Genomic DNA, 7,127 nt, shown 5'->3' on the forward strand with positions numbered 1-7,127 from the left:
GGTGGCTGGAGTTCTCAAATGTCCACAACTCCAGACCCGTGTTCCTGTGCTACGTACAACACAATGGAAGGAGCTATACCCAGGTGACAATCATTTCACTTAGTGGGAAACCTAATGTGACCCAACGCCCACAGGAGGAATTATGGAATTCATGATTTTACATGTGTTAACATTTATATTCTGGAAAGGGCATTGATTGTGTGTGTGTGTGTGTGTGTGTGTGTGTGTGTTGCCTTGACTGGGATTCGGGGATGTAAAAAATGGACTCACAGGCCAAGAAAAATTTTGAATTTGGATTTCGTAGGTGGTTTTTTTCTTGTTCTCTGTTTTACTCACGTTGGGGGCAGGAAGCTAAGACAACCCTTTAAGAGTCCAAAGTCAGCAAACCAGACCTTTTAAAGGCTATTACCTCTGGGAACGAGGTCCCCTTTTAGTAATATTTCCTCCTCCTTTTTGGCTACAGGGTCAGTTGATCTTTAGCCGCCACACATCAGGGGGTGAAACTGGAGTTTATCTGGAGAGCCTTCATCATCCTGAGTTTTGAAAATAGGTTTGAAGGAGCAGAAGTCCTCTGAAATAGGTCCGAAATAGCTGAGGACAGCCTCCCTCTTTTTGAAAAGAGGGCAGGCTTGGGCTTGGTGCGTGAAGCCTTGTTCACCACCAGCCTTGGGGTTGTTCACACTTGGGTCCGTTGTTTGGGAGGGGTCGGGGAGTGAAGTGAGAAGGGTGGGGGGGTCAGAGGATCCCTGGTGTCCTGAGGAACCTTGAGGGGTCAGACCAGCAGGGTGGGACTCTGACCCTTGGGGGACTTGAAGACCAGCTGGAGGAAGGCTAAGATCATGCCCCACCTATGAATGTCCTGCGGGGTTGGCTGCTCACCCCCAGGGCCCCCTGTGAATCTGCCCAGTCGCTGGCCATAGTCATCACCACCCACCAAGGCAGTGTTGATGCAACTGGGAAGCTTCATCCTCAGGATCATTCTGGTTGGGGAGGTGACTGGACCACCTAAGGTCTGCCTCTTTTTTTCAGCAAGACCTTGTTGAAATTGGAGGCAGTGTAGCCAGGGCCATTGGCTGGGAGACTCAAGTGGCTGTTCTGGGTCACCTGGTCCTGGCCCGCACTCTGTGATCTCTGTTGGGACAGACCACGGATGTCCATTCCCACACAAGGGCACCTCTTTCTGGGCAAAGAGCAGAGAGAAGAATGCACTTTGCAGGGAGAAATTTGCCAAGAAATAAGACTTTTCAAGAAATGAAAAGGCTTTGTGTCTTGATTAAGAGTGGTATCTCTCAGAAGCGTCCACGTATCACGATCACTTGAAAAGCTTTTCAAAATACCAGGAACAGGGCAAGAAAATTCATACTTTTCTCTTTCGCAGCCTGCCAAAGAGAATTTTATAATTGCCAGCTCTATTACCCCCTCTCTGAAAATGCTTCATCTTTCAGATCATTTGGGACCGGATTGAGAAAGTTGATTGGACCTTTTTTGCTGGCAAGAGAGGCCTAATTGATCTACATAATAAAAGGAAAAATAGATGAGGGGGTGGGGGATTGCTGAAGCTTGAGGATATTGTGGAGGGAGGTACCCTACAGAACGGGCAGAGGCTGTGAAGGAAGTAGATTGAAGATAAGGACTTTCCAACAGATAGTTGTAAACTGTGGATCACCTGCGTGGTTTTCAAGATAAATGCAAGAAAAGATTTATCATTTATTTTGTGCTTTAGTAACCACAACACGGCCCCCCCGAACAGACCACATAAATTCTGAGTTGATAAGGGTAACACTTATGTCTCTCTCCCCAATCCTTAGAGGGGGAGAGGGCTACTTCCAGCATGTAGATTTTGGTTCTGATATACTGTAGGTCATTCTGCCACGCACCCCTTCTCCACCCCAACCTCACTGAGAACCACTGACATAGAACTTCTTAGAAGCACCAACAACCTTGTAAGGGCCAAACTCTACTGCCATCAGGCCTTTCTCACTGAGCATCCTCCTGGTCCCCACCTCCCCCCGTGCTTGTGTCAATGCTCCGCAGAAGCTCTGCGCACAGCTGGTTCTTCTTCCGTATTTCTGCAGGCTCTTCTATCTGCTTCTCTGAATCCTCCTTTGGTTTGCCTTCCTTCTGACTCCCAGGTATGGGCATGTCCACCAGATGACTCTCTTCAGCCCTCTCTTCTACATAGGATTATTAGCCCAGAAATAGTTTGCCAGATTTAACAAATAAAAATATACTGTGCCCTGTTAAATTTGAATTTCAGATAAACGATGAAAAATTTTTAGTATTTTTATCTGGCAATCCTATCCAGAAGTAATGTATGATCTTACCACAAGTTCTTTTCTGTTTTCATTTTTCCTCTTCTTTTTACTTTTAGAACTTTGGTTTACACAGTGAATTTGAAAATCTATCAGTAAACACAAAAATCAAACATATTGACTGGGAGCATCATCTGTGCATGAATATTCAGAGGCTGACTCTGTTGATTGGCCTTGTTATGTATTCAGCATTTCTCGGTGACTCTAGGATGGAACTGTTCTCACACTGGAAGAACCACCCCAGAGAAAGCCTGGATCACACTCATTCATTAATTTATTCGGTCATCCAGCCACTCATTTTTTTTTTTTTTTTTTTTTTTTTTTGCAGTACGCGGGCCTCTCACCGTTGTGGCCTCTCCCGTTGCGGAGCACAGGCTCCGGACGCGCAGGCTCAGCGGCCATGGCTCACGGGCCCAGCTGCTCCGCGGCATGTGGGATCTTCCCGGACCGGGGCACGAACCCGTGTCCCCTGCGTCGGCAGGCGGACTCTCAACCACTGCGCCACCAGGGAAGCCCTCAGCCGCTCATTGATTTGGTGGAATTCAGCATGTTCTTCTCCATTTACAAGGTCAGGGTTTCTTTGGCAAGGGAAGTGGTAAATAGCTAAAGCTGACCCACATTTTCCCCTTTCCATTGGTTTGGTTTTCTTTCTTCACATAGAATCTAATCAGCCTAATTCTCACCTTGCTTCAGAAAGATTCTTGCAGGAAGGAAAATGAGTCCTGCCATCGTTACATAAATTCTCATGGGGCTCCCCTTTATAAGTTTATGACAGCCAGGAGTTGAGCCTGGAGCTCCGAGAGAAACAACCATACACTGATTTATGATGGCCGCTGCTAAATCTCACCCCTCTTTCTTTCTTACAGCGCCATGTTACCTTGGGGTTACAAAACCCTTTTCACTGTTATTCGGGGGAATAATAATGAAGTCCCAGTTTGCAAGTATAAACATGATCATTCTTTGCCTATTATTGTAAATCAAATTTTACCTTTTGCATCAGAAGCGCAGAAAACATTTTTATACTGTTAGCCACCGCAAGCCTCTCTACGAGTCTGTTTTTATATAACCCTGGGATGACCTGAGGTATTGTTTGAGCTACGCTGACCAGGGAAGCTGGCCACACAGGTAGTCTGCCTATTTCTCCTTACAGACCTGAGCACTTTGCATGAGCAAAGTGTAAACTTGATCTAAGCATAGCATTAGGGTTAGTAATGTGGGCTCAGGACTCCAATTGCCTGGGCTCAAAGCCTGGCTTTGTAATTTCCTATCTGTGTGACAGTGGCAAGCCACTTAACTTCTCTGTGATCAGTCTCTTTAGCCTTAAAATAGGGATGACGATGATGGTAATATGTTACAGGGTTGGGCCTCCCTGGTGGCGCAGTGGTTGGGAGTCCACCTGCCGATGCAGGGGACACGGGTTTGTGCCCCGGTCCGGGAGGATCCCACATGCCGCGGAGCGGCTGGGCCCGTGGGCCGTGGCCGCTGAGTCTGCGCGTCCAGAGCCTGTGCTCCGCAGCGGGAGGGTCCCCAACAGTGAGAGGACCGCGTACCGCAAAAAAAAAAAAAAAAAAAAAAAAAAAAAAAAAAAAAAAATATGTTACAGGGTTACTGTCAGGTTTAGGTTAGTCAATACAGAACATTTAGAGTGGGGCATGGGACATGAGTAGCGCTCTAGTTGTTAATTATTTATAATTGCTTTTAGTGTAGTAGCTCTCAATTTTTTTTTGAGGATGAAGCCCCCGTTTTAAAGAAACACCAATTTTTCAGATTCCCAGGTGATAATGGTAAATTTTTTGAGATCTACAGAGTGAACAAATACATAACGACAGGAGACCAGCAGTGATACTTCTGTAATGAGGTGGGGCTCACCACTGTCCAGTCCTGTCCCAGAGTTGGGGCAGGGCTTTCCCTTCCACACTGCTGCCCCTCTCTACGTCAAGGCTTGTTTCAGGGGTGCTTGTGAGTGGTGGCCATTGAAAAGGAGGCTGTCCCCTCTGGGCAGGTGGGATGAGCTCAGCAAAGTCTCTGGACACCATTTGGATGCCAGTGATGGACGGGAAGCAGTGCAGTTCCTGATGGAAGCCTGCTGGTCCCTACAAGACCAGACATATTTTGTGACTTACTCCTGCATCTCTACCCAATGGCCTGGGTCTTGACCTCTGGCCTAGGTCACACACCCCATCCTCTCCTAGCCCTAGACTCCATCATCATCTAGTGTCCCTGGGGATGGGGGATGGCGTTGGGTCTCTTTCTCTCTCTCTTTGTATCTTCATTCTCACCTATCATGATGTCATAAACTGTAATCCTGACTTTCCTAGGGCCTCCCCTTTTAATTCTTAAAGCCAGAATGATTTTATTCTGTATTTCTGTTTCAACAAACCCTAGTTCTTTCACAGGCTCTAAGAGAGGGTCAGACTGATGCAGAATTGGTCCTGATACTATATGTCACCACTGAATGACACCGGTAAAATCATTTCACCCCTTAGTGCCTCAAGTTCCTGATTTGTGAAATGGGGAGATAAAATTACCTTGGTCATGGGGTCCTGGGTGTTTAAATGGGACAATGCGTGTAAAATGCTTAGCACAGTGAAGGGCTGGGCACGTGGGGATAGCTCAATTTAAAACCAAACGACATAACGCCAGTCACATAAAACCAAAGATACAAAAATGTTATTTTTATGGAGTCTAAAAAGAAAATTAAGTAGAAAACTCTCTTTATCCAATCCTGACCTCCAAACTGGACTCTGAATGCTTAGTCCACTTTAAACATTCATCCAAATTATTAACACTGCTTTGAAATCCTCCCTTCTATTCCCTCCATCCTGTGACCTCTGACATGAAGTCATGATGTGATGTCACAATTCACCTCCTACTCCGACTTTGTGAGAATTTCCCGACCTGGTTCTTCGGCTCCCTCACTTTTTGCATCTGGGAGGTCTCTTTCTGTGTTTGTGGTCTCACCTCCAAGCACTCTGCGGTACGGTTGCCATGCATTTCTCTCTTGATTTTATTTCCTTTGGCTAAACATGAACAGTGATATTAGTGAATGGCTTCAGAGAGTCTTCTTCCTTCCTTTACGTTTTTAAGGAGTATATTTCTGGTTCTGGTGTCCATTACAGGGGTAGTTAGTTTTCTGTTCTGTAATGGTCAAGATTTACAGTACAGAAAATTAGGGCTGATTATTTGCATTTCAAAAATTTCCCTTCTGTGGCAGTCAGGTAAGCCCTTCCAGTGCCCGATTTTTTTTCCCACTTGGCTTTTCCTTTCTCCTGGGTGCAGGACCAGCATCGTAATTTGTGAAGCCCAGCACAAAATGAAAATGCAGACCCTCTGTTTTCCAGAGTGGCTACACCATTTTACATTCCCAAAAGCAACATATGAGGGTTCCAATTTCTCCACATTCCCACCAACACTTGTTATTATCTGTCTTCTTTTTAAAAATTGTTATTGAGGTGTAATTTACATAAAACGTTATGTTAGTTTCAGGTATATCACAGTGATTCAATATGTGTATGTATTGAGAAATGATTTCCACAATCAGTCTAGTTAACATCCGTCACCATACATACAGAGTTTTTTCTTGTGAGGAAAACTTTTAAGATTTATTCTCTTCGCAGCTTTCAAATACCGTGTACGATACAGTATTATGTACTATAGTCACCACGGTGCACATAACATCCCAATGACCTATTTATTTTATAATTGGAAGCTGTATCTTCACGCAATTTGCTCACCCCCTACCTCTGGCAACCACCAAATGGTTCTCTGTATCTATGGGCTTGTTTTTTTTGTTTTTTTTTCTTTTAATTATAGCAGTCCTAGTGAGTATGAAGTAGCTTCTCATTAGGGTTTTGATTTCCCTGGTGACTAATGATGTTGAGTATTTTTCACATGCTTGCTGACCACTTGTATATCTTCTTTCGAGAAATGTCTATTCAGATCCTTTGCCCATTTTTAAATTGGGTTACTGGTCTTTCTATTGTCAAGTTGTAAGAGTTCTTTATATGTTCTGGTTATTAAACCTTTATCAGATATATGATTTTCAGATATGTTCTCCTATTCTGTGGGTTGTCTTTTCACTTTCTTGATAATGTCCTTTGAAGCACAAAAGTTTTTAATTTCTTTTTAAACTGTTCTTTTTAAAAAATAAATAAATAATTAATTAATATTTTTGGCTGTGTTGGGTCTTCGTTTCTGTGCGAGGGCTTTCTCTAGTTGCGGCAAGCGGGGGCCACCCTTCATTGCGGTGTGCGGGCCTCTCACTGTCGTGGCCTCTCTTGTTGCGGAGCACAGGCTCCAGACACGCAGGCTCAGTAGTTGTGGCTCACGGGCCCAGTTGCCCCGTGGCATGTGGGATCTTCCCAGTCCAGGGCTCGAACCCTCGTCCCCTGCATTGGCAGGCAGATTGTCAACCACTGCGCCACCAGGGAAGCCAAAAAAGTTTTTAATTTTAATGAACCCAATTTATCTACTTTTTCTTTCGTTTCTTGTGCTTTTTTTCATATCTAAGAACCTACTGCATAATCCAAGTTCGTGATTTATTCCAACGTTTCCTTTTAAGAGTTTTTTAGTTTTACCTTTTACATTTAGGTCTTTGATCCATTTTGAGTTAATTTTTGCATATGGCATGAGGTAGGGGACATGTAATTTTAACTCCCACTCAGCCTGTTAATAATCGTGTACCCTTTGGTAAATTCTTGAACCTCTCTAAGTTTCAGTTTTCTCACTCGTAAAGTGGGAATAACAGATGGTACCGAAATCATAAGGTTATAGTGAAGATAAAGAGAAAATTTACATAAAGCACGTAGCACAGGG

Source organism: Grampus griseus (assembly GCF_964374135.1).
Source record: "Grampus griseus genome assembly, chromosome: 3".
Classification (NCBI taxonomy): Eukaryota; Metazoa; Chordata; class Mammalia; order Artiodactyla; family Delphinidae; genus Grampus; species Grampus griseus.